This window comes from Pelodiscus sinensis, chromosome 2 (assembly GCF_049634645.1).
Source record: "Pelodiscus sinensis isolate JC-2024 chromosome 2, ASM4963464v1, whole genome shotgun sequence".
Classification (NCBI taxonomy): Eukaryota; Metazoa; Chordata; order Testudines; family Trionychidae; genus Pelodiscus; species Pelodiscus sinensis.
The window spans coordinates 142,032,275-142,060,265 of NC_134712.1; the positions used below are offsets into that span (position 1 = coordinate 142,032,275).

Below are 27,991 nucleotides of genomic sequence, written 5' to 3' on the forward strand. Positions count from 1 at the left end.
CTACTAATATGTATTACTTCACCACCCTTAAGTACTATAATAGCCTGCGACCAACAGAGCTACAACAACACTGCATGCCTATATTAACAGACTATTCATATATTTCATTGTGTGATTTTTTTCAGGATATAACCCAATTCTAAACAGGCTAATATATATAATCACTATTTTCCCACATATTATGAAAACCTAAACTGAAATGGTTTGAAGTTCTTTATTGAGGAATGAAGTATCTCCAGTTCTACAGATAGTGCAAATCTGGTTCAAATGTCTCAGAATATGAGAGTCTTCCCCAGCCATGTCTCCCCAGGTTTGTCACCTTTCTTTTCCATCCTGGAGAATCCTTTGATAGTCTTTATACAAAGTTTTTGCCTCAAAGTCCCTCCAGATGACTTTTAATGAAGTAGGGGATGGTTTGACCCATTGTAAGATGAAAACTGTTGATGCAAACAAGATAATGAAACAGATTTTCTTCTGCTTATTGTTGGGACATGACATTAATAAAAGCCATTTCATAAGCAGTATGATTAGTAATAATTTGCATTTCTACAGTATGTTTAATCTAAGGCTTTCCAAGCACTTTGCAAATATTAATTAACCAACTCTCACTCATCCCTGGGCAGTTTATAAATATTGCAGATATGTTTTAAAGGGAAAGTGCAGGAACAGACATTTAGAGCAGTTTTGGGTCAGACATGAGTTAGTGGAAGAGTTTGAACTCTGAGTTTCCTAATGTATTCACTCATCCCACTGGGCCTGATTTCCCCATTGTGTTATTCCTGCTTTACAACAGAGTGATGGCTCTGAAGGGTCAGTGACAAGCTTGACACAGTGGATCCTCCAGACCCACTAATTTCCCCCCCCCCGGGTGCTCTAGTCCCAGATTACCCAAAGAGTCAGCACCTCTGATTACCAGTATTTAGTGCCAGGATACTTTTAAGCCAATTGTGCACTGGGAGAAAAATTCCTTCCTGATCTTTGCAGACAACCATCTGCAGCCATGAATTATGAAATGTGGTTATAGCCCTTCTCTTAATGTAGAGCTGCAAGTGTTATAAGCATGCTGAGGGCAATGCATGGCCCATGAAAGAAGGGGTTGATTGTGGGGACTCAGAAGCTACATCTAGACTACAAAGAAAAATCGGAAAAAAATACACAAATTGCGAATCACAATTTGTGTATTTTTTCCGCTTTTCTTTCGAAAGAGGCTTTTCCAAAATGTGGCGTGTCTATACGGCACCAAATTTCAGAAAAACCTGCTTTTTTGAGCCATCCTTTCTTCACCATAAAACAAGGTTTGCAGGGATGGTGAAAGAACAGGTCCACTTTTCTAAAAAAATTTTTTTGAAAAACAGATGTGTTCTTGGATGCAGCATTGCTTTTCTGGGATACCAAAAGCACTGCAGTCCAGACATAGCCAGAATCACAGGTTACAAGATCAAAAGGAACCACCATAAATGAGTTCCACCTTTCTGCCTTCTTCCCCCAAACACACAGACTTTAGGGAATTTCTTACAGAAACTAGATTAGTCCTGGATTTTAAAAAGTCATCTAAAAAGTAAGGGTGTTTACTTGATCATTATTCAACATTACTCCTTTGCAGAGTCTTCATACTGAGATTATAGGATCTCTTCTATTTTCCATTGGAGGTAACCGTGCTAAACTTGTAAGTTGTTCATGCTTTTTCTCTGGCCCGTGTTATCCACTGTTCTTAGAAACGCCCCTTGTTAGGACTGTGGTTCCATTTTAGGGTAAAAATGCTGTGTTCCTTGTTTATGTCCCATTTGGGGTATCATTTTCAGGCCAGACTAGCCTTTTCTAAAACACAAAACAAAAACAAACAAAAAACGGTCACACTTTGGCACTCAACTGGAGAGATGAGAGAGAGAGAATGCAGCCAAGCATTGCTCACTCCATCCCCTACTAATAAATGCACAAGCATCCATGGTTGTTTTTTTTAATGGAACTGTTTCTATAAAACATCAGATAATTAGCATACACGCAGAGGAACTTTGCAGAATTTATTTTACAGAACTAGACTTAATAGTGTTACCAACTAGAGAGGAATGACTGCTCAGTGATTGCCATTTTCTCCAGATTTTTCTGGTTTCTCTGGTTGGTAAAAGATTTTAATTAAAGGAGTCCTCTGCAAAATCATGTCATAATCACAGCAACCACACTCATCCTCCCTGCATCTGCCAAGTACCTGTCTCACCTTTGAAAACTCCCCCATGGTTATCGTTAAAACATGACATTTCTATGTGCAGCATAATTCAGCTCCCAAGGAAATAAATTGGAAGACTCCCATTGATTTCACTGGGAACAGGATTAGGCCCTTTGGCATTAACATACATGTGCAGTTTACCTGAAAATTGTGGAATTATTTTTCCAACTCTTTAATATTATCTGCAGAGGAAATTGTTTTGTTTGTTTTTTCAAATTGCAACAATATCCAAGTCTTATTTCTTTTTTTTTCTTTCTTTCAGTCTTTCTTTATTCTCTTTAAAAACAATCACAATTTTCAACTCTGCAAAATTCCAAACACTATTTATTTTGTGCTTTATAAAAAGGCTTTCCATTTTTACAAAGAGTTTAGGGTCTTTAAATGTTTAATTTCAAAATAAGCATGAACCATGATTTTTTTTAAATAAAAAACAGCCTCCAAAATTGTTATGTACCAGAAATGTAGGATCACTGTACTATTCTCAGTTTACCACAAATCACCTGCAACAATCTACAGATTTTCCTTTTCTAGTGATGTTATTATTTTTCTGTCAGCAGAAGAATGTACTTTAGGTAAATAACAGATAAAAGAAATGAAAAAATAGACACCTGCTTTATATTCTTTTCTCCATTTCATGATCATTTATTAATAATTCTAGACACAATTCAAGAAAGAATTGCATACCAATTTTATTTGTTCTCTGTGGGGCTTATTTTGAAAATGCATAAAACACACTCTTTTAATGTCTTATATTCAATCACTGGCAAGTCAATTGAAACTATAATAATGTTCATACTTCACATGCACACTACAATACATCTGTGACTAAATATTGTATGTGTTTGTTTATGTTTGAGTTAAAGCTGCTTATACTGTAACTAAGGATGAATTCAATATTTTATTTTAACCAGCAGCCCTGTTTTTCGGAATGCTCATAATTTTTTCAAATTTGATTTTGAAATTTTTGAGTTATAAGTGTTCATCTGTTTTTGAACTGATTGAAAAAAACTTTCTTTCTTTCTTTCTTTCTTTCTTTCTTTCTTTCTTTCTTTCTTTCTTTCTTTCTTTCTTTCTTTCTTTCTTTCTTTCAACTCACATAAGTATAAAGTTCATTTCCTATATTTAAACATAAGTTAAAAATTGTAAATCAACTTTCTTGAAAGATAGCTACACTTGAAAGATTAATTAGGGCCTATCATTAGCTGGTATAAGAGACTGTAAGTTTATACCAATTTAGAATAACTAAGACCTAGTCTACATTGGGAGTTTAGGTTGAATTTAACCACATTAGGCTGATTTTCTAAACAATGGAAAGCCTGTTCCATTGATTTTAAAGGCCATTAAAGTTTTGGTACTCCTGCTTTTCATGAGGAGTATCAGTAAATGTAACCTTGCATGGTCGACTTCAGGATAGTGCAGCCACAGCACTATGAAGGTCAATGTTATTGGCCCCCTGCAGGTGTCTCACAGTGTCCTGCTATGACCACTCTGGCCAGGATTTTCAACTCTGCTGGTCTCCAGGTGACCAGGAAAAGCCCCAGAAAAGTTTGAATTTCATTTTCTATATAGCCAGTGTGGTGAGTGGACCTGAGAGCAGGCGGTAGGACAGCTCAGCATCATCCCTGACTATGAATGCCCAGGTTCGCAGATGGAGCATGAAGGAGATCCTGGATCTCATTGCTGTGTGGGGAGAGGAATCAGTTCAGGCAAAATGATGAAGCAGTAAAATAAATGTTGATATCTATGCCAAGACTGCAAAATGCATGGTGGAAAAAGATATGCCAGGGATGCTCAGCAGCGCTGCATGGAAATAAAAGAGGTCAGGCGGAGGTACAAGAAGTCAAAGGAGGCAAATGGATGTTCTGAGTGCTTGCTGCAAACATGCCGATTCTATGAGCAAGTGCATAGGATTCAAGTTGGAGACCTGAGCCGTTTCCCAGGCCAGTCTCTGGATTCCTCTGAAGACACTCTTCAGTCTGCCTTGAGCAGTAGTGTGGAGGACAGTGTGGATGAGGAAGAGGATGATGATAAGAATGGTCAGCAGGCAAGTGGAACACCAGGAGCCGCTGCCCTGCCCTACTGCAATTCCCAGAGCCCCTCTCAGCTGCAGGCTCAAGCTCTGACCTTTCCCTTACCATGCCTGGCACCAACCTGAGTCAGCTGCTCCCTTAGGATCTCTGTGGTGTACCTGCTGTATGCACTTAAAAGCATACCTGGGGATTTGTACACAACACATCCCCATTGTCTTTGGGCAGACCTTCCTTTATGCTAAGAGATTAGATTTTATGCTCCACAATTTATCTCCTGTGAAGTCTGTCTTTCTCTTTTCATTACAGTGGGTATAGTAGCAAGTCTGCTGCACTCTCCCCTGGTCTGACTCATCCAGCTGCTGGGTAGCTCAAATCTGAAGGCAAAAATATACTTCGGATGACATGTTCAAGGAGCAAGTGCAATCCACCCACTTGGACAGGGAGCAATTAAGTGAGATGCAAGCAGAATGTGAGGACAAGAGATCATGCAGGGAATGCAAAGTAAAAACACATGAGAAAGTCTTGATGGTTGTGACAGGTGCTGACCTGCATGATGGACTCCCAGGACAGCCAGATGCACAGACACTCTCCCCTCCTCCTCCACGCCCCCCCCCCCCCACGTGTTCTTGTATGCCGGCAGCATCCACCAATGGCTTATCTCAAGTATGTTCATGGCTTCCTCAGATTCTTCCTTATTCCAGCAGGCCCTGGATATGCTCTGGACATGCTGCAGCATAAGGAGCAAGATGCTTAATATGATTGCCATAGTAGTATTTTGCTGTTGACTGTGTTCCATGCTGGTTTCCATGCTTAGCCTGCTACGACGTCTGGATAATCAGGGAAAAAAAGGGTGCAAAGATATTGTTTGCCATTGCTTTCAAGTGGAGGGGAGGGAGGAGATGTGTGCATTATGGGACACTGACAGCATGTACCCACAATCACCTGCTGCACTTTTTTGATCCTATCAGGCACTGGAAACTAACCCAGAATGCAAAGGGGTGGCAGGAATTGTGGGATAGCTACCCACAGTGCATCGCTATCAAAATTGATGGTAGCCACCCTACTGGGGATGCACTACATTGAACTTTTGCACACAGCAAGGATATGAATTTTTGACTTTACAAAATCAGGTGCTAGAAAATCAACCTTAGTAATTTTGACCTTATTTCTCAGTGTAGACAAAGTCTAAAAATATGGCCCAAGCAGTTTAGTGGATTTAATATTATAAATATTTAAAATTGACATATGCACCCTGAAATGGGAAAATTTTAAAAATCGCAATCTAAAAATTTCAAGATGGCCAAAAACTTAAGATGGCCATAGTTTTTCAGAAGGCCCAGATTTTAAAATAGCCAAAATTTAAAGTAGGCTACAGTCCCACAGTTTATGACAGCTGAATATTATAGATGGCCTAAAAGTTGACTGAGACCAAATTTTAAAATTGGCCAAAGTTTTAGATTGTCCAAAGGGGCACACAGGGTGGGCAGGATGGATGTCTGAGTCCCATCTGGTGGTCAGAGCAATGGTACAAGCACAGGACTAGAGATTCACTGGGTATGTAAATGGGTCACTTAGGCTGTGTCCAGACTCAGGGGTTTTTTCGGGAAAAGTAGCCTTTTTCCGAAAAAACTTCACCTGCATCTAGACTGCAGCCGCGTTCTTTCGAAATTAAATTGAAAGAACACGGCTTTTCTTTCAACGGCGGTAAACCTCATTTCACGAGGAAGAACGCCTTCTTTCGAAAGTGCTTCTTTCGAAAGAAGGCGTTCTTGAATGTAAATAGGGCTTCTTCGAAAGAGAGCATCCAGACTCACTGGGTGCTTTCTTTCAAAAAAGCGGCTTGCTCTTTCGAAAGTTCCGCGTGCAGTCTAGACGCTGTCTTTCGAAAGAGGCTTGCAGTCTAGACATAGCCTTAGCTTTTCATTGTGGGATTGGAGCAATGTAGGAGAATGCCAACAAGATTATTCTAACAGATCCTTTCTCGATGACAAGGAGCTCCCTCAGTTCATTGCTTCCATGCACATGAGGTCAATGAAAAGATTCTAAAAGTAACCTACTGATACTTATTCATATAAAACTCTCTCTTAAGTTTAAGGCCTGATATCTACTGGACCTTTCAATTAAAAAACAAGAGATGTGTTCCCTACTGTAAAGCTGGGAATCTCCTCTTTTCCCTTATAAACACACACACACAATATCAGGTCTTAAACCTGTCACTGGCTGAGGGTTGAATATTTCTTTACCTTGGCTTAAGATGTGTATTTCTGAGTGAAAATCTTCACATTTGGGATGTTTTCAAGCAAACAAACAGTTTTGTCTGGATTGATTTTTTAAAAATGGAAGCTATGAGATTTGAAATGTAGAAGGTAATCCTGGTAGAGTAAATGTAGCTGAAGCAGTCAAAGGTGCTTGACAAATTTATCATACAGTTCTGGTGTGGTTTTGTTGAATGCTAATGGTTTTTCTCCTCATTTTTTAGCACTAGCCAAAATCTAGAATACCAGAACTATTCTTTCTAAAAAGAAAGCACTTGGATCATTCTTCCAAGTGTATTAAAGAAATAGGACAAGACAAACTAAGAACTTTTGTAATGTTTCATGAAAAATATATATTTTTCAGTTAATAAATACACTGTTCTCATGTTGAGAACCAAAATTGTTTGTTCAGTTTGAACAAGTCACGGAAAATTCCTCTCTGTGTATATTTTCAAAGATCAGATATCTGATATATAAATCAAGATGAAGGGTTATATATAATAGAAACACTCCCAACTTCTCTTTAAAGAACTAGACTTGCTAGCATTACCAACTAGAAAAATCAGAAAAAAACGACAGTCAGAGCACATCTGTACTATGCGAAAGAGTGAAGCTTCTGCGGTTGAATTTCTGGGGTCTGATTTAGCAAGTCTAGTATAGACCTGCTAAATCAAACTCAAAGAGCACTCCCATTGGTGCTGGTACTCCTCCTCTCTTGAGGAATCCGGGAAGCTGATCAGAGCATTTGCTCCCATCGACCTCCCACTGTGTGGATAGTGCGGAAACGTGATGTAAGATACATTGACTCCAGCAACATAATTTACATATCTGGAGTTGCATATATTCAATCTTCCCATGTAGTGTAGACCAAGCCCTACTGAGCAGTCATTCCACAGTTACATGGATGCTAAGGTTAAGCATAATCTTTAGATGCTTGCTTTCTGGAGGGACCAGTTTTTTGAGTGACATTTATGTCTGGATTCCTTTTTCTTCTTAGTTACATGTGGTGGCATGAGAGTACATCCCCTTAATTCTGTGCATGGAACTACCATTGCCAATATTAATTGGAGTTACTTGTATGCATTTATGGGAAGCTGAATCCTGAAATCTATTATGTTAGTTATGTTAGTGTGTCCGGGTATTCAGTGTAATGCATGTGTATATAGTCTTCAAATAACAATCAGTTTATGAATATGGGTGAATGTAAGTGTGTGTTTTGGGGAGTAATCCAAACCACTTTGAAACTGTGTCACTCCTTGTCCTGACACTTGTTTATCCTGAGTGTCTTAAAATGCTATGCTGCTATAGCTCGCTTTCTGGATGCTCCCAACCAACATAGAAACATGCACAAAATCTCTGTGTTAAGCAGCTCTGGTTCAGCAATTCTGATTCCAGTAGCCACACTTTGGGCCCCACTAGCCTTGGTTACTATTAACTAAATGGCTCCAACACACACCCAAATCCCAAATTTTCCCCAAACAATCTGCCCTGAAATATCCAACCCTCTGCTGGAAAATGCAGATAAATAATAAGGTCCATTGCTAATGAGACACAAGCACAGCTTATCACTTTGTACTGCTGAGAGGAAAACTCCCCATTTGAGAGTTCAATTGAAATACAGCACTGGACTGATTTATATTAGAAGTGAAACAAATTTATTAACAAGAAGATATAAGTTAAGTGGCACCACATAAAAGGAGTGATAGTAGAATAGGTTACAAACAAAGAAAAGTAAAAACATATGTAATGGCTAAGACCTAACTTAACAAGCAATAGGTTTTGCTCAAGGTAGTTTTTTCACCAACCTTCCATTCCTAAAAACTTTAATTCCCTTGTTTGAAGGAACCCTCTTTGTCAGCTTTCAAGAACTCAGGAGACAGAGTTAATATTGGTCAAAACATACATAATATCTCTGATAATTAGCAGAATTAGTAAGAAAAATGCAAGTTCCACTGTAAAATAGGGGTAAGGTGAATGTCATAGCTAATTTTGCTTATTGCGGGAGTAAAGCGGCTAGGATCTAATCTTTTGATACGCCGAACATCTACAGCTCCCATTGACTTCTATCACTTCAATAATAATGAAATGCTTTAGTAGTCCTACAAAAAATGATTTTTAAAAATAAATAATTCTAACATTACTGACAGTCACCAGCTTATGCTGTTGCAGATGGTTAACTGAACATGTAAGAGTTGGAACTTGGAAAAGTCTTTCATAGATTTATAGATTACAAAGACAGAAGGCACCATTGTGAGCATCTTATCTGACCTCTTTTGTAATAAAGGCCATAGATTGTCCCCAACATGATTCGTAGAACACAGCTTTTAGAAAAAAAAAAAGCCCAACATCAATTTAAAATTTGCCAGTGATAGAGAATCTAACACAAATATTGATAAATTGTTCCATTGGGTTATTACCCTTACTGTTTAAATCTTATTATGATGCAGCTTTTTAAAAATGCTGAGGATATCACCAGCCAACTCTTTCTTTACCTGAGTGATTCTCTGATTATATCATTCTCATTGTCAGCTGCTGCCCACAGTTTATACCTTTGCAAGTAAACAAGACATTATTATTTGTTGCCACATTACAGGTAGAGAAGCCACAACATATATAGTTAAGCTATTTTGTATATGTAAAACATATATAGTATTATTCAGTTTCTTGAAATTCATGATTAATAGGAATGGGTCACAAAAATACCTATAGGTCCATTCCTGAAATCCTGATTGAGCAAGAACAAGAGTTGGAGTTTTACCTGAAGATAGGCTGAAAGAGACTGTAGGAGCAGACCCCAAAATGTTGTTTACCTACCTCTCAGGGCTCCTGTAAATGAAAAATAGCTAAATAATATTTGTAAGGCACTTTGAGATCCTCATATGAAAGGAATTATGGAAGTTCAAAGTATTTGTTATTACAGGCTGGAAATAGTTGTGACTTTGGTTCAAATGGCCACATCTTTTAGACTCCCATAAATTTCCAGAACTCAAGTAGATCTCAGTAAGTATTTCCTGAGGAAATCTTTTAAATACGTTTAAGTTTATTTTAATAAAATAAACTTAGTTATGTATTTAAACCAAAGTTTTTATCTTTGGCTGGTGATATCGTACTATAGTGAAGGTGTCAAAGAAAAAAGCTGGTGTACAAATCATCACAAAATCTTTAGCAATCAATTAAGTGATGGTTGTCAGCTGAAGAGGCCTAACTTACTGAGGGTATGTCTACACTACCATCCTAGTTCGAACTAGGAGAGTAATGTAGGCATACCGCACTTGCAAATGAAGCCCGGGATTTGAATTTCCCGGGCTTCATTTGCATAAGCGAGGCGCCGCCATTTTAAAAACCTCGCTGGTTCAAACCCCGGGCAGCGCGGTTACACGGGGCACAAACTAGGTAGTAACGGTACGAGGAGTAACGGTAGTTTGAACTAGGAAGCCTAGTTCAAACTACCTAGTTCATGCCCCGTGTAGCCGCACTGCACGGGGTTCAAACCAGTGGGGTTTTAAAAATGGCGGCACCCCACTTATGCAAATGAAGCCCAGGAAATTCAAATCCCGGACTTCATTTGCAAGTGCGGTATGCCTACATTACCCCGCTAGTTTGAACTAGCGGGGTAGTGTAGACATACCCTGGGAGAGTTAATATTTTATTTACTTTGGGGCCTCTATAACCTTTATAACTATTGTTGAACTAGCCTACTTATAATATACCAGGATTGCTTTGTTTCTTTTTTTTTAGTTTTGTTTTACTAATAATTATTTTGGTCACAATGTTACCTGGCCCAAATGATAGTGTCTCTATGTTAAATCTTTCCAGCATAGTATATATAAACTTTTTCCCAGCTAATATTGCAAAATGTAACAGAGTTAAGATGGAGTCTCAAAGTCTGCAGTTTGTAACTTGACATCTTGCCTTTACTGAGTCCACTCTGTGGTTGACATAGAGCTCTATTTAATGTGCTGCCAATCACATCAAGTCCAGTTTAGTACCATAAGTCCTCAAGTACTCTTTCAAAACAATTTTGTTTATATCTTTTCCCATTTAATCTGATTTTCTGTTCACCAGACAGTGAAGTGTAAATCCAAACCAAATTGCTAATATATATATAAGTTCCAAGAAAAAAAGTTATTCTTTAAGTTAGATTCACTATGTCACATAGAGCACTACTGGAAAGAAACATGCTTACTTAAATGGAAGGAAGAGTGAGGTTATGAAGTATCAGTGTTACTGTCAACATAAATAGTGATAAACGTAGTATAAATGTATAATACTAGCTCAGATGTGGAGGGTAAAAAGTAACTGGTTTTTCTTCTGGCAGGTGATTTCAGTTGTTGTTAGTAATGCTAGTGATCCAGGTTGATTACACAATGTAGAATCCATTTCATATCACATTCAAAACTATATGCTTATTGGAAAAAAGCATACCTGGGACAATTCACACCCTGCAGATTTTGAAACCTAATATTAAAGGTCTTTCATTTTGGACTTTTACCTATGCACAGTTGTTTATTTGTTTGCTTTTTCCCTGGGGAAAAAACTGAGTTGGAAGAAATAAGGTTACCACTCCTTCTGTCACAATTTCCCACAGAAACAGGGAAAGCAAATATTTGTAAAGGGCTGTGCAAAGGCACTTGTCAGAAAAGCCACATTTGCAATCATTGACTATTCCAGTCATGCCCACTCTTGCCAACGTTTGACAGGTGACAGGAAATGCAAAGGGGTGTTTCTGGTTTATGTGTTTTTATGCACGCCTGGACATCTACCAATGGTTCCAATACATGGACATCCTTAGAAATTATGTAAGCTGTTTGCACCTGAGATCTGCAGGAGGGCTTCTGTCCCACAAGTAAACTTAAATATTAATTGTGCCTTTGTGGGTGATTCTGGAGTTGGCCTGTTGTTAGACTTGTGGTCACCAACCACTAGATTGGGATCTACTGGCTGATCTTGGAGCCTCTGTCAGGTGATCCTAACTGGTTTGGCCAAGAGGCTATCAAGTGCCAGCACTTCAGCTGCACCTCCCCCTACTGTTGCGCATCTCTTGCCCCTTGCCTTGGAGCTGCCTTCCCTCCACCACTGGGAGCCTCCTGCTTGCTGTGCAGGGCAGGGGAGGGAGAAGAGTGGCACTGATGTTAAAGTGCCCCCTCCCACCTTGTATCCTATCTCCAGAAAGCAGAGTAGTGGGGCACAACAGGACTTGGGATGGAGTTTGCTGGCTCCTTCTGTGAGTGGTGGTGTAGGGCAGGGGTGAGCCTGCCTTAGCCCCACTGCACCACCAACCAGGAGCCACCTGAGCAGTCCCCAGTCAAAACCCACATCCTGAAATCCTACACCTCTCATGAACCCCCTCCTGTAATCCAAGCCCCTGCCATAACCCAAGCACCCCTGCATTCAAACATCCTTCCAGAGTCTGCACCTAGAATACCCTCCAGTACCCCAAATGCCTGCCCCAAGCTTAGCTCAGAGCCCCTCACACTCGAAATCTCTTAATCCAAGACCAGAGCCTGCAGCCCAATCCCCTGGCCCTGCCTGGTGAAAGTGCGGGAGGATAGGAGAGAGAGGGAGGATGGAGTGAGCAGAAACAAGGCCTCAGAGAAGGGGCACAAAGGAGACAGGGCAAGGGTATTTGAGTATGAGGTAGATCTTGGATTGCACTTCAATTCAAAAAGTGATCTCATGTTTAAAAAGGTTGGAGACCACAGTGCTAGACTCTCTTTGATCCAAAGAGTAATGGGATTCCTCAGCAATGGTTAGTATTGGTGCTGACAATTCAGATTTCAGGTTGGTAGCTAAAATGTCAACAAACTTCCCATACACAAGTGCTTTCATAGCATTCAGCCAAGTGAAGCTTATCTATGAAGATTAGCCAAGCTTGGATGGATAACAAAAGAGAATATAAAGGCAATAATGCATTGGATTCTTATAAAAATTGCTCAGGGATTGTGGTGCAGTGTAGCATTCTTCAGATGTAGTAGTTGCACTTAATCACACAGTTTGGATGTGTTGGATTGTAGAGTCTCGGGGGCAGGGAGCTTATTCCTGAAACAGTTGAAAATAGATTTTTTATTTTTTTAAATTACTGGTAATGGTTTTGCTCTTAATGTGGTGTCACCTAAATCATGGCTACATGACATGTTAGACACTGGAGTTCAGAGAGAAAATATCTTGGTCTTCTAAAAACCCAAGGGCTGGCCATATTTCTCATTTCCATAGGACCCAGTCAAGCATGTATTCTATTGTACTTGAATGGTCACACTTCCCAATTCTTCACCATTTACCTTCTTCAAGAATTTGCAGAGTAGTCAGTCAGCTTTGGAGAATATAGCATAATGTGTTTTAGGACATGTCCACACTACAGGATAAGGTTGAATTTATTAAGGTCAAATTTTTAGCATTGTGAGATAAGCACAGACTGGTGGAATCATATACTGATGCAGTTACAGGATGATAAGCAGTGGCTGCAAAACTTTCACATGCATAAGGTCACTTTATTGGAAGTTTGTGAAGTGCAAGGATACCAGAATGAGACCAGCTCTGGCAGAGGAGAAGTTAGTGGCAGTAGCCCTGTGGAAGCTTGCAGTGCCAGACAGCTATCAGTCAGTTGGGAATCAATCCAGAGTGGAGAAATCTATGGTGAGGGCTGTTGTGATCCAAGTAGCCAAGGCAATCAATACTCTTCTGCTATGGAAGGTTATGAGCAGCGGCAGCAGCAGTGGCACAGGAGCCAGAAAACAGAGCTGTAAACAGGGGAGTTTGAGTGGGATTTTGTAAGGGGAGTTTGGATTGTGGGCCTTGTTTAGGGTTTGTTTTTGCCATGGGGGTGAGGGTGTTTTGGTTTGTTTTTGTGTTTGCCGGACTAACAGGATTTAGGTGAGAAGGCTGATTAACACAGAGATTGCAGTGGCCATGACCACAATGAGAATGAGTGGATGTGGCAGCTGTGGTGTGTATATGATTCTGGAGGGGGTACCTGAAAGGAGTTTTGTTCGCATGAAGTGCCGCCTAATAGAACTGATGGAAGAAAAGATCCGAGGACTGGAGATGCAGGTGGAAACTCTGGTCAAGTTTAGAAGGAGGTTTGAGCAGATGATAGAGCAAAGGCATGAGGTGGTTGAAGGGGAAAGCCTGGACATGCAGACTGAAGCAGGATCAAAGGCCTCTGAGGGGGGACTGCTGGGCAAAGAAAATGGACAGTGGAAGCATTTGACTATGAGAACCAGGCAGAGGAAAAGATGTGCCAGTGAAGGAGAAATAGAGCTCAAGAATAGGTACGCAGAGTTGGAGAAGGGAGAAGGGATACAGCAAGTGGCCACTGAAGGTGGAAAGGCAAGGAAGAAGAGAAGAGTAGCTAGTCCTATACATAAAGGGGAAGAGTCTATGGAGACAACACCAATAATGAGCACCAGGAGGATATAGGATGTGTTGAAGAAGATTACAAGGGAAGATAGGAATGGAAAGGACTTGCAGCCAGAGGAAACAAGGGATAGACCAGAGAATCGCGCTGTCACCAGGAAAAGGCAGCTCTACGTGATTGGGAACTCCTTATTGAGAAGAATAGACAGGCCTATAACCAGAGCTGATCCAGAGAACAGAAGGGTGTGCTGTCTGCCAGGTGCTAAGATACGGGCTGTGGAACTGAGGTTGAAGAGGATCCTAAAGGGAGCAGGAAAGAATCCATTGATCATCCTTCATGTAGGAACAAATGATACGGCTAGATTCTCGCTGGAACGAATCAAGGGAAACTATGCCAGGTTGGGGAGGACGCTTAAGGAAATTGAGGCTCAGGTGATCTTCAGTGGGATTCTGCCTATTCCTAGAGAAGGGCAACAAAGGTGTGATAGGATTATGATGCTCAATAGGTGGTTTAGGCAGTGGTGCTATAAGGAGGGCTTTGGGATGTATGGCCACTGGGAGGCATTCACGGACAGAGGACTGTTCTCTTAGGATGGACTTCACCTAAGTAGGGAAGGAAACAGACTTATAGGATGGAGGCTGGCACAACTGATTAAGAGAGCTTTAAACTAGGAATTTGGGGGAGACGGTTGGGAGATGTCCAGGTAATCCCTACGCCGGATTTTAGCATTGAGAGGGAGGAAAATGAAATAAGAAAGGATATAGCCGGGGGTAGGATAATGGACATAAGGAGGAAGGGCAGAGTGGATACTAGTCTAATAGGTCATATTGGAGATACAATGTCCATGCCAAATGGGGTAAAGAATGTGAGTGAGGTGAAACAGCAAAAATTAAGATGTTTGTACATCAATGCGAGGAGCCTAGGTAACAAAATGGAGGAACTAGAGCTACTGGTCCAGGAAGTGAAACCTGATATTATAGGACCATGGTGGAATACTAGGCATGACTGGAGTACAGGTATTGAAGGGTATGTGCTGTTTAGGAAAGACAGACATAAAGGTAAAGGTGGTGGAGTAGCATTGTATATCAACGATGAGGTAGATTGCAAAGAATTAAAAAGTGAAGGAATGGAGAAGACAGAGTCTGTCTCGACAAAAATCACATTGGGGAAGAAAACTACTAGATCCTCCCCTGGGATAGTGCTTGAGGTGTGCTACCGGGATCTAATCTGGATACGGATAGAGACCTCTTTAATGATTTTAAAAGAAGTAAATACTAATGGAAACTGTGTAATCATGGGAGACTTCAACTTTCCAGATATAGACTGGAGAACAAATACTGGTGGTAATAATAGGACTCAGATTTCCCAGATGTGATAGCTGATGAATTCCTTCATCAAGTAGTTGTTGAACCAACAAGGAGGGAATCCGTTTTAGATTTGGTTTTGGTGAGTAGTGAGAACCTCATAGAAGAAATGGTTGTAGGGACAACCTTGGTTCGAGCGCTCATGAGCTAATTCAGTTCAAACTAAATGGAAGGATAAACAAAAATAAATCTGAGACTAGGGTTTTGGTTTCAAAAGGGCTCATTTTACTAAATTAAGGAAATTAGTTAGGGAAGTGGATTGGACTAAAGAATTTATGGATCTAAAAGTGGAGGAGGCCTGGGATTATTTTAAGTTAAAGTTGCAGAAGCTATCAGAAGCCTGTATCCCAAGAAAGAGGAAAAAATGTATAGGTAGGTGGTTTAGACCAAGTTGGATGAGCAAGCATCCCACGGAGGTGATTAAGAAAAAGCAGAAAGCATATAAGGAATGGAAAATGGGAGGGATCAGCAAAGAAAGCTACCTTATTGAGGTTGGGCCATGTAGGGACAAAGTGAGAAACTCTAAAAGTCATGTAGAGTTGGACCTTGCAAAGGGAATTAAAACCAGTAGTAAAAGGTTTTATAGCCATATAAATAGGAAGGAAATAAAAAAAGAGGAAGTGGGACCGCTAATCACTGAGGATGGAGTGGAGGTTAAGGATAATCTAGGCATGGTCCAATATCTAAACAAATACTTTGCTTCAGTCTTTAATGAGGCTAATGAAGCGCTTAGGGATAATGGCAACATAACAAATGGGAATAAGGATATGGAGGTATATATTACCAAATCCGAGGTAGAAGCCAAACTCAAACATCTTAATGGGAGTAAATTGGGGGGCCCAGATAATTTTCATCCAATAATATTGAAGGAACTGGCACATGAAATTGCAAGTCCATTAGCAAAAATTTGTAATGAATCTCTAAACTCAGAGGCTGTGTCTACACTGGGCCACTTATTCCGGAAAATCAGCCGCTTTTCCGGAATAAGCTGCGAGCTGTCTACACTGGCCCTTGAATTTCCAGAAAAGCAACAACGCTCTACTGTACAAAATCAGCCACTATTCCGGAAAAACTATTCTGCTCCCGCTCGGGCATAAGTCCTTATTCCAGAACACTGTTCCGGAAAAGGGCCAGTGTAGACAGCCCAGTAGTCTTTTCTGGAAAAAAGCCCCGATCGCGAAAATGGCGATTGGGGCTTTTTTCCGGAAAAGCGTGTCTACATTGGCCACAGACGCTTTTCTGGAAAAAGGTCTTTACAGGAGATGCATAGTCAAGGGTAAAATCTTATCTCTTAGCATAAAATGCAAGTATGTCTATAGACAATAAGGATGTGTTATATACGAAGTCACAGTTATACTTTTAAGCTCCCACTTTTAAGTACACCACAGAGATCTTATAGAAGCAGCTGGACTCAGTTTGGGTCAGTCATGGGTAAGGGACAGGCTGGGGCTCAAACCTGTGGAAGAGAAGGGGGTTCCAACATGCCCATGTGGTACCTGTATGCTTGGCATACCCATTTGCTGAGAGAATGCAACTGTCCCTTGCTACAGGAGCATGTGGGAGAAAGAGGGAAGGGGGTCAAGGTTTGGCAACAAGGCAAGACAGGGCAGGGGCTTCATGCAGTGCCCATGTGTTTGTTGAGAGAGTGCAACTTTCATTTCCTGCAGAAGCATGCAGGTGGCAGGGGAAAAGGGGTCCAGGCATTAGGCAGGAGCTCAAGCCATGTTTCACTGGGGATGAGCAAATGGAGATTCACTGCAGAGTTCCTTACTTCACCTAGGTTACCTTGTGAGATATCAGTCTTCTCTGAATCACACAGAGTGGATGCTGGCTGAATGTATCCAGAAACCTGGACCTTATGCTGAAATGCTGTGTGCTGCAGTGATGCCAGACCATTTACTGCTGGCTTGACATAGAAAGGTGTCCTACCATGAAGGATGAAATAAGGCAGGCCTCCCCAGAAGCCTCATGAGAAGGATTAAAAAGTTCCTCTATGAGAGCTTCATGGAGATGTGCAGGGAGGATTCCAGTTCCATCTCTGAACACATGAACAAGCTGTTCCAGGGAGCCCCCCACTGTATAGGCAGAGTGGCCACCACAGATGACACCCAATTACCTTAACCCACTTGTAGCATGATAAAACATGTGATGTTAGCAGAAGTGCCTTCCCCAGCATCAGGGACTGGCCACAAGGTATCCTGGGAATGTCTCCATAGTTATAAAAAGATCTTGGCTGTTAGTGGCATCGGTTGCCCCACTTGCTTGCTGACCATTCTGCTCCTTCTCCTCTTCCTCATTCACACTGTCCTCTTGAGGCTGCCAGAAGAGTGTCTTTGGCAGAATCCACAGACTGGTTAGGAAAGCTGGTCAGATGCTCCACTAGGATCGCATGCAGCTGCTCGTAGAAGCAGCATGTTTTCAGTGATGATCCAAACCATCCTTTTGCCTCCTTTGTCTTCTGGTATGACTGCCTCTGCTCCTTTATTTTCACCTGGCACTGCTGAGCATCCCTGGTTTATCTTTTCTTCTCCATGCCCTTTGTGATCCTGGCAGAGATATCTACATTTCTTTTGAGGGTTTGTAGTTCTGCCTGCACAGATTCCTCTCCCCACATAGCAATGAGATCTAGGATCTCCTGTATGCTCCATGTTCGTGCTCATCTGCTACTCTGGGAATTCATGGTCAGATGGGTTGCTGAGGTGTGCTGCCTGCTCTGAGGTCTGCTTGCCATGCTGGCCACACAGGAAATGAAATTAAAATTTTCCTAGGGATTTTCCTGTTCACATGGGGCATGTCTATACAGAAGGGCTAATGCTGAATAAGCTACTCAACTTGAACTATGTCAGTTTCAAAGCTTAAGTGTAAATAGCTTATTTCAGATTTTGGCTACACAACAGGAAGTCAAAGAAAAAAACACTCTTCCTCTGGCTTCCCTTACTCCTCGTAAAATGAGGGTTACAGGAATCAGAGTAAGAAGTCCTCCAGCTGTATGCATAACATGAGTTATTCCAAAATACCCCTTCTGTGTAGCTGGAGAGAAGTATAGTTAAAAATCCTGGTCAGATCAGTCATCATGAGGCACTGTGGGACACTTCCCAGAGGCCAAGACTGTCAACTTTCACAGCACTGCATCTGCACTACCATAAAGGTGACCATGCAAGATCAAGTTTAGCATTATTTCTCATGAAAAGCAGGGGTATTGAAATCAACTTTAATGCCCCTTAGAGTCGATGGAATGGGCATGATACTGTGGATTTATTGTTTAGAAATTTGACCTAATGCAGCTAAGTACAAACCAAACTCTCAGGCTGTGTCTACACTGGCACCCCTTTCCGTAAAAGGGATGCTAATGAGACACTTCGGAATTGCAAATGCCGCGGGGGATTTAAATATCCCCCGTGGCATTTTCATGAACATGGCTGCCGTTTTTTTCCGGCTCGGGGTTTTGCTGGAGAAAAGCACCAGTCTAGACGGGATCTTGCAGAAAATAAGCCCTTTTCCAGAAGATCCCTTATTGAAAGTAGGAATAAGGGATCTTCCGGAAAAGAGCTTATTTTCCGCAAGATCCCGTCTAGACTGGTGCTTTTCTCCAGCAAAACCCCGAGCCGGAAAAAAACGGCAGCCATGTTCATGAAAATGCCACGGGGGATATTTAAATCCCCCGTGGCATTTGCAATTCCGAAGTGTCTCATTAGCATCCCTTTTACGGAAAGGGGCGCCAGTGTAGACACAGCCTCAGTGTAGACAAGGCCTCCTTGCTGCATGAAGGAGAAGAGGAATCTGCAGTTGTAGCTTGATTACCTAAGGTCATCTAGTAACCTCAAAATGCTGCAAAAAAAGGGGGCATAGCAAATTGAAGGTTTCTGTTTTTAACACCTGACTGTGCATAGATGAATTGATGTTGAGTATGTCAGTATAATGAGGCAACATTCCAACTCAAGCTGACATGACAATGCCTCCATATTATACTTCACCTAACATGCCTTTCAGAGAACCCACAAATTCATCATGGTGCAGAGAGGCTATGCTTTATAACTTGCAACAGCAAGAATTCTGAAGGAATAATTACTCAGCTCTAATTTTGATTCTCTGAAGTTCCCATTTGACTGGATTCCTACTTATTTATCCACTTCCAGTTAGAGCTAGGAAGGAAAGGAATGTTTTCAATAGAATTTTTTTCCTCCCATTCCTATTATACAAATATTCTTTGGGCAACTATTACACTGAAAATATGAGGTATTCTCTACTAGTGCACATTTGGAAACTGAAATAGCATAGTCATTGGTCTCATAATTAGATTTAATTGGAAGAGCTTTAAACATCTGAGAGAAACAAGATGGTTCTTGCATGTCTTTCCTAGGTGGCCTATCCTTGGGAGTAGGAATCTATTCAGATGAGATTTTCTGAGAAGCAGAATTACAGAGGTAGTAACTATTCTACCTTTGCCCAAATATGAAATTTCTACTCCCACATTGCAAATGCTCAATGGCCAGGATAAGCTGTGCTCAGTTCTTGTGACAGTGACAGTTTGAGGCCTGATGTCTTGCAGTCCTAGGCTATGTCTAGACTGCAGGCTTCTTTCGAAAGAGGCTCTTTCGAAAGCATCTTTCGAAAGAGCCTCTTTCGAAAGAGAGCGTCTAGACTGCATGGAGAAATTTCGAAAAAGCGGCTTGCTTTTTCGAAAGAAAGCATCCAGTGAGTCTGGATGCTCTCTTTTGAAGAAGCCCTATTTACATTGAAGAACGCCTTCTTTCGAAAGAGGAATTTTCGAAAGAAGGCGTTCTTCCTCGTGAAATGAGGTTTACCGCCATCGAAAGAAAAGCCGCGTTCTTTCGAATTAATTTCGAAAGAACGCGGCTTGAGTCTGGACGCAGGGGAAGTTTTTTCGAAAAAAGGCTACTTTTTTCAAAAAAAACCCTGAGTCTGGACACAGCCCTAGAAGGCAAAACCTTATACCATTAGAAGGGTGTGATTCCCAGGATTTCAGTGGGATAAACAGCATTTGGTTCAGCCCTGGAATATCTCAAGATATTGAACTCCAAAGTTTTGATATTTTTATTTAGAGAAAGAGATTTTATTGGTCCTTTTTAGGATGAGATTTGCCTCTTGTTAGTAATATGGCCAGCCCAAACTTTGAATGATAAAAACTGATTTCACACCATCTGATCATGTATTATAGACTTAATACATCCTTCTGGAATTTGCAGTATAATTGCATAAATAAGGAAATTATTCCATTGATAATTTCCTTTGTTCTGTTCATCAGTATTCTCCACAACCTCCGTTTCTCTAGGATTATCATTTTGTGACTTGTCTTAGGGTGCGTCTAGACTGCACCCTTCTGTTGGAATAAGCTACGCAATTTGCACTATGCAAATTGCGTAGCTTATTCTGAGTCTAAGTCAAAAGAGCTTATTTTGAAATTTGGCTCTGTGTAGACAGTGCCAAATTTGAAAATAAGACACTATTCCAATAAATTCCTTAATCGTCATGGAACGAGGGTTACAGGGACGTCAGAATAGTGTGCCCGCTATTTGGGGAAACAGCGGGTGCTTTTAAAGATGTGATGTTGCTATTTCAGGATACTTCCAGTATCCTGAAACAGCAACACAGTCTAGACGTATCCTTAGTTTGGTTTCTCTTGTTTTATTTAGATTGTAAGCTCTTTATGGAAGAGAATACATTTATTTCTCTATGTGTAAAGTGTTGTGTAAATTAACATCTCTTTTGTTGTGTGCAAAAATATGCACAAAATATAACACGTTCGTTTTTGTGATAAATTAATAATTGATTATTAGTCAAAATGTGTTAACACCTTAAGTGTTAATCTCTCTCTCTCTCTCTCTCTCTCTCTCTCTCTCTCTCTCTCTCATAACTCTCCACAATGGATCAGAAGATCAGTTTTATGTACTTCAGGGATAAAGGCCCTCAAAAAGTGTGCATTTTTAACAATCTAGAAAAAAAAGACTTTGCTTGTCCAGTTCCTCGTGTGAACCCAAATTAGCATTCTGTGTTCATCTTTAGCTTGGATATATTTGAAGCCTTTCATGTATAAAACCTCATGATCAAGGGCAAAATCTTTTCCTAGCACTGGAATCTGGAGGGGAAAACAAAATGTTCACATATGGCTTATCACTGTGTGTTTTACTGCAAAGACCATGAAAAAACTCCATTGTGTCTTATTTAAGAAACTGCAGTGTCCCTTTTGATTTTCCTTTAAACAAAAATTAAATCTTTCCTTTTTAAGGATACAAAGACTTAAATATAAACATTATTTTGGAGACTTACTAGCTTTAGCCACAATTATAAATAGCTCATTAAGGCAGATCATTAATAAAATATTTTGGTAGTTTTATTGTTGGCCTTAGTGTAGAAACCTAGACTGGACAACAATCATGCCTGAATGTCTTCCTTCATAAAAGGTTATCTTCTGATTAGCTTAGATTGTCTGTGAGCATAAAATCATATGGAGACTACAGTGTATTAAAATTGCCTTTTGTTAGCTTGCTTCATGCTGTGTCTCAGATTTTGAGAGCCTTTGATTTTACACTAAAAGTTGGTATGAGGTTAGAGAAATATCTGCTTTATTGAACATGTTCTATTTGGCTGAATGTCTATAGAGTTGCTCACGCATAATGTTTCATTTTGCCTGATGTTGAACAAATATCATCAGAGTTTTGAAAACTCAAGTTGGCTTTGAGTATCATTTCATTCTTGGAATTAAGATAAGACTAAGAATGGAAAAGAGAGATGGCAAAGGGGGAAAAATGTGGGGTTAAATAGAATACAGAGCAGGCAAATAGAAAAACCAATATGAAGAGCGTAACAAAATAAAAGTAAAGGGGAAAGAGGAAACTCCTAATAAATATATACGAGGCTCTGACCTTGCTTCAGTGGGTCATGCACTTCATGGTGGATCATGCTTGCTTCAGAGGCTCACTGTGACCCTCAATGTAGATTCTCTCTCTAGAGGCAAGGACCACAGCATATTGAGCCACTTCCATCTTAGGCTAGCAAGGGGGGTTAGTTAAAGTTGCCCTCTCAGCCTTAATAAATACAGTTTAGCCTTCTGTCCTAACAGGGACCTGTCTCCCCTCACAAGCTTCTGAGCTTACACAGAGCTCTTCTTCAGGTCTGGGGAATGTGCTGTGTCATTATGTGCTGTCCTCCACAGGGTGGAACAGATTCCTTAACATAACTGGTATTTCAAAGGACCGTTCAAGATGAAGTGGCAAGTTAAGCCCTCCCCAGTCATGCGAGGGTGGGGGAAGGAACAAATGCTGGGGATGGGGTTGTTAGTGGCTTACAGATTGTTAGCATGCCCAGATGTCCCAATTTTATAGGCACAGTCCCAATTTTTGCCACTGTTTTATATAGGAACTCATTAACCCCTGCCCCAACTCCTGATTTTTCATACTTGCTGGCTGGTCTTTCTACAGTTTGTTCTAAAAAGTTATAAATCCAGTATCTCTGTTGAGTCCATATTTTTAGTGTCTAGCAAAGTTATGAATTTAAGCACTTAGGCTTATCCTTTGAAGGGGTTTAGATTTCTTTTGAGGATAGAGAGGTCTGATATAGAGGGATTGCTTTATGTGTGATATGGTGGTTTTGTTGGTGATAGGGTGCTTTGTCTTGTGTCATTTTTCTGTGTGACTTTATTTGAGAACATAGTGATTGTCTATTATCTCTGAATGAGGTACACAGCATGTTGAGATAGGGATGTATAAGATCCATGGATCCTGAAAAGCATTTGGTGGGAGGTTAAGACCTCAGAGTGGCAGTGAACATGTAATCTGCAGAGTTTGCATCCGGTGGTCTGACAGAGTCTGGTGCTGCTTGGAGATGGTGAATCCTACTGTGGGGGGAGTTTGCTTCTGATGATGAGCTTGCAAAGTTGGGGTTGTAGAAAGATTGGAAGAGGGGGTTCAGGAAGGATTCTTTCAGATGTGGCCCACGTCAAGTAGGGGTTGTGATTGTGTGGAGTACAAATGGGGCATCATGAATGTGGAATGTGTGGTCGGTGGGTTGTTTATTCTATACGGAAGCATGTTCTTTTGGAGAATTTGGGTTGTGAATTCCATGAACTAATCTACTCTGATGGAGGGTCCTTGTTTTGTGTTAAGGCAGTTTTAAGTCAGTGTTATAGTCTGTATCCAAGACTTTTTCCTCAGAGCATATTCTGGGGTACTTTAGTGCCTGGCTGTAGATAACAGATTTCTTGATATATCAGGAGTGGTTACTTGGATGCATGATGTAAGAAAGTTAGGTGTGGCCTTCTTGGGGTGTGTCTAAACTAAATGGCTCAATGGAGCAATGTAGATTAGGCTGATCGGCAGAGGGAAATGAAGCCGTGATTTAAATAATCACAGCTTCATTTAAATTTAAATGGCTGCTGCGCTGAGCCGACAAACAGCTGATCAGCTGTTCGTCAACTCAGGGCGCTAGTCTGGACGCACCTGCGCTGACCTGAAAGCCCTTTATCTACCTCCCCGTTATGCCTCGTAGGATGAGGTTTACCGGGGAGGTCGATAAAGGGCTTTCATGTTGACAGGGGAGTGTCCAGACTGCCAAGATCTGCCGACAAACAGCTGATCAGCAGAGCGGGGCAGCCATTTAAATTTAAATGAAGCCGCGATTATTTAAATCGCGGTTTCATTTCCCTTTGCCGAACAAACAAATCTACATGGCTTCGTCGACGGAGCCATGTAGTCTAGACATACCCTCTGATAGAACTATCTGCAGGCTTCGCTTATTGAAATTGATTGGGGCATCCAGGAAGTTGATGCTGGTATGGGAATGTCCTCTGAAGACAGAAAATTACTTGATTATGGGCTATGGACACAAGACTGTCCATTGACCTGACATAATAATAAGGAATGTGTGGAACACCTGATTGCCCCAGTAGATAAGGCTCAGTTCTGGGATGGAGAACCGGCTCCCCACAAAAGCACTACCACTACATGTAAAAGTCTAAAGGAATTGTATGGTGGCAGGACATAGGACTTGTGGATACAGTGGCCGCAGTGTATGCTACAGGAGTGTGATTTCTGAAGCTTTCGGTTTCCAACAGCACTGTTTTAAAGTGCATTAAGGAACTTCTGATGTGTATACCAGCAAGGTCTACATGTGCCAGTTAGTGCATAGACAAGCTCTACCTATTCTGGGACCTCCCTCATTTTGCTAAGCTGGAGATGGAGCTTTTTAACCAAACTATCTCCAGCCTTAGAAAACTTTGATTTGTGGGACTGGGGAAAGTGTCACTTCTTTTAATTTTGATTGAAGAAGTTTGACCATCTCTAATGAAAACAATACTTGTCTCTTTCTAGTCAAAATTCTCTAAACCTGGACTCTCTGATCTGGCACCATCTGTGTCCCGGGAGAGGCATATCGAATCATTTACTCCTATCCCTGTTAAAAAAGTGTATTTCACTTTTGCGAGTACAGAGCCTGTACTGTCCCCCTTCCTCTACTAAGATTAATTATTCTTCAGAGAATAAAGAAGTAGAAGGGATCATTTCTGCATACAATATGCTTGTCGTTGTAGTAGAGTAGGCAATATCCAAAGAACATTAACTAGGTTAAAAAAGAAACCCTTCAGCAAGAGCCACTGATTCCCACAGAAATTCCCTAAATCAAGTGTTCAGTAGATTTCTGTCTCCCTGGCTATTTTGTTATCTTAGTTGTAAGGCTCTTGGTTCTTTGGGGGTTCTGAACAGATATTTTAATAGACACTATGGTAAACAGCTCTTGTATTGTATTTTGAACATTTTCCGGAGCAAACTGCAATGTGATGCCAAGTATTTCCATCCCCTGCAGCTTCTTACAAAGGGAACCAGTCCACAGCTTGCTAATGGAGATGGAGAAGCTATTCCTAGTAAGCTTTCAAAATAATCCATTTTAAAAGACTGTTTCAGCATAATGAATGGTGGGTGACTTGAAATCCCAGTAGGTTTGGGGAAAACAAATATTGTACTTTGTGGATTCCATACAATTTGAATCTTGCAGTGAAATATGCTAGATATGTCCTTGTACAGTTGACAGTACTATTTTCAGGTACCAAAAAATTAATTTCTAGTTACAAATAGGAAACCAGAATTAACAGTGGCATAATATTACTTTACAGGTGATACATATTATCTTTCTGTTGCAACAGTTTCTATCTAATCTATCCATTTATAGATAAAATAGATGTATAGCATGTGTACCAAAAAGCCATTACACGAGGAAACATTTTTTATTTTACACTTGCTGTCTTTGTGAGTTTAAATTTTGATTGAAATTTTTGGCTCTGTGTGAAGCTCTGATTCCTTTCCCTTTTGTTAGGTTAATTCAGCTTCGGAAACAAGCCTTTTCTGTCTTAGTACCAAATACCTCCAAATGTACAGCAAGGGAAACTGGCATTTCAAATTAAGGAAAACACTGAACCAAAACAAGAACACAATAAAAGAAAGAGCAGGGTAATACATGTAAATGATGTACTCAGGGGTAGCTTTCATTGAAGGGATTTAGCTCTCAACTAATTCAACTGATAGGGAGACAGGCATATCTGGGAAGAGGTTTGGCCAGCTTCCTTTAGCTCACAAAAGATCTAGTGGCTACCTCATCAGGAGGGCTTTAGATTTTTTTTAAATGTTGTTACTGTTGTTAGTATGATGAAAAGAGAAATAGGATGAAAAGAGAAATTTTCAGCTGCTTGTTTGTGGAGATATTTTGTCTCCATTGAAATTCATCTTTCTTTCACTGTCTTTTAGCAGTTCAGGCCACCCAACTATCTTTAATTTGACAGAAAATGTAGACCCGAATAAAGCAGAAATCTGTTTCTTGCCTGTAAAGACATTACAGTGTGCCTCTACCTGTGCCTTGTATCTAATCTAGTGCCTGCAGAAGTCCAGAAGCACACATTTGGTGTAATGTTAACAATGTCTGTCCAACAGGCATGCATTCCTTGGACTGCCTACCGTACACAAGTTTCTTCTGCATAGTAACTGCTTATGGTACCTACAGGAGAGGGATTAAGATGTTTTATATTCTGTCTGTGCCTTGGAGAGGATGTGTTTTACCTAATCTTGTTTAGCCACCATGCAGACAGCTTTGAGGATTTTTTTTATCCCAGTATCCTTTAAAACCTGCGGCTCTTTGGAAGGGGGAGATATTTCCATTTCTTTCGTTTGCTTTTCAAAAGTGCAGAGCTTGGCCTTTATCTGAGGAGGGAAGAAAAAATACCAAACCTGGTCGTTCCTGCCTACAGGCTTGGTACTTGTCAGATGTGTTGGGCAATTAAATGTAGGTGGGAAGGATTGAGACACTTTCAGAAATCCTTCTTTATTTTTATATGAAAGCAAACTACTGCATTTTCAAGTTGTTTGATGCCAATTGGATAAATATAAATCTTCAGATCTGATGTCCTCCAAAATACAGCAGATGTTCATTGGTTTGCTTTCAAACAACCACACTTGGCTTCTTTTTTAAAGCAATGTCTCAATGTATTAGGACTGACTGTCTTTCCATTTTGTGGGGAAAGGGAAGATAGGGGAAGGGGGGGGGGGAGAGAGAAAGAGAGAGAGAGAGAGGGAAATGTTCACCTGAAGTAATGGAATTCGTTCTGGTAGCTGAAATCTCTATCCAAAAGCTGGGTTCCTTTTGGTAATACTCTAACAACCTTAGATACTTCCACTGGAAAATAATTGCACATGAAGAGCCAAGAGTACTTTCAGGACCATAGAGATCTCACAACAGCAATCAAAAGAAAATGAGACCATTTTAAAGTAGACAAACAAGAATACTATTACTACATTTAATTTTCCAAAATGTATTCCCTATCCAGCTGCAGTCAGAGCTTCCAGTTTATTGAAGACTTTCTATCAGGAAATTCTATAGTCTAGACTTAGAGAGTGTGACAGTATGGTCACATTTGTCAAAAGTCCTTTCAGAGTTGAGTTATGACAAAGTTTTACTTTTTGAAAGACCAGTTTTGTGGCCTCAAAGCCCTCATAATCTGTTGCCTCACTTTGAGATGCCATGGGAAGGCATATTTATGTCTTGAGTGAATTACAGAAAGGTCACAAAGCCCTCCTTCATTGTCATTATCCCCTGCACAGCTGAAAAAGACATATTCAAAACAACAGAAACCTTTCTGGCTTAAGGGGCAGCCAGCTTTATTTCTTTGTTTGTGTGTTAAAGTTCAGGATTCTCAAAAATAAAATAGTGCTACGTTGCAACCCTGTCAGAAAGAATAGTTTATTTGAGGTTTAATCAATCTAATTTCTCTATTAATATGTCATGAAAATAACAATTTGGAAGGCTAAGCCCTTTTTGAGTCAGATGCAACAATACATTAGCCATTAATTTCAGATACAGATTATTATAACTTTATGGGAATAAAATATTAAAATGCATGGAAACTCAAAAATACAAATATCCTCTTTCCCCAAAACCTCCCTTCCCCACTTGCAAATTCCCATAGAATCTTCTCCCCGCTGACATTTTTAATTGGTTTTCAGGGCAGGTCTGGCAGAATTTTAGCCACCTTCCCTTTCTATTCTTCAGCAGATGTCTAGATTACATTCTCTCCCTCTTTGTGGGGAGGCCATTTTGGTTTATATACCTGCTCCCGTGCCTCCTCAACTCTTCCTGTAGTCACAAGCCTCCTATTCCTTTTGCTGCTTCTAGCATGCTTATTCTTCAGAGTGCTTCAGGACAGTGATGTCACAAGAGATCCAGATTATTGACAAATCTCAGAACTCTTAAAATGGTGGGAATTGCTC

At 40.5% G+C, this 27,991-nt stretch overlaps 1 long non-coding RNA gene across 5 annotated transcripts; it reads right to left on the reverse strand.

Moving 5' to 3' along the window:
- LOC112543710 (uncharacterized) lies at positions 1 to 27,991 on the reverse strand. Of its 5 annotated transcripts, none has more exons than XR_012901027.1 (5): positions 27,832 to 27,844; positions 22,112 to 22,193; positions 9,002 to 9,058; positions 1,573 to 1,818; positions 1 to 437 (listed from the first exon to the last, which is right to left on the reverse strand). It is a non-coding gene; the product is annotated as an uncharacterized LOC112543710 (long non-coding RNA). The 5 variants fall into 5 exon arrangements; XR_012901025.1 differs by lacking the exon at positions 27,832 to 27,844 and adding an exon at positions 26,810 to 26,903; XR_003086928.2 differs by lacking the exon at positions 9,002 to 9,058 and having other exon boundaries at positions 27,832 to 27,991.